We start from the raw sequence: 613 nt of genomic DNA on the forward strand, positions 1-613 counted from the left end.
AGTTAGACACAGATCACTAATTTGTATATCATGCACACAATGCCATACACACACACACACACCAGTTCACACACATACAACCCACCTACTCATACACACAGGTAAGTTCCTAACTTGGATGGTACAGTGTGTATGTGTGTGCTTGGGGTACCTGGGATGCTTGGGGGAAGGTTCAGGAGAGAGAGAGTGTAGGGAGTGAAAGTTGCCAGAACTGGGATTAGAACTGTGGACTACAGAGAAGCTGGCTGAGGAACTGAGGCTTGGGTTTACTTAAGGTAGACTGGGGCTGGAAACTAAGGCAGACAGCTGAGATATTGGGGGGGAGGGGCAGATAAGTGGAGACAAGGAGGAGACAGCCAGGAAAGAAATTGATGCAGAAACCTGGTTGCTCAGGGGAAAAGGAAAAGGCAGTGGGGATAAGACAGTGGCAAAGAAACAGGGGGTTTGGAGGCAGAGAGGAGCACAGGAGAGGGAGAAATGAAACAGAAGTTAGTAGGGTGAGGAGCAGAAATTGGAGCAGGGCCAAACCAGAGTAAAGCAAAACCCAACTTAGGGGTCCAAATAACAGTTTTATTACAGACAACACACTACACAGCCCCATGAAGTTATTGGT

Source organism: Alligator sinensis, unplaced genomic scaffold, assembly GCF_000455745.1.
Source record: "Alligator sinensis unplaced genomic scaffold, ASM45574v1 scaffold82_1, whole genome shotgun sequence".
In the NCBI taxonomy this organism is placed as follows: Eukaryota; Metazoa; Chordata; order Crocodylia; family Alligatoridae; genus Alligator; species Alligator sinensis.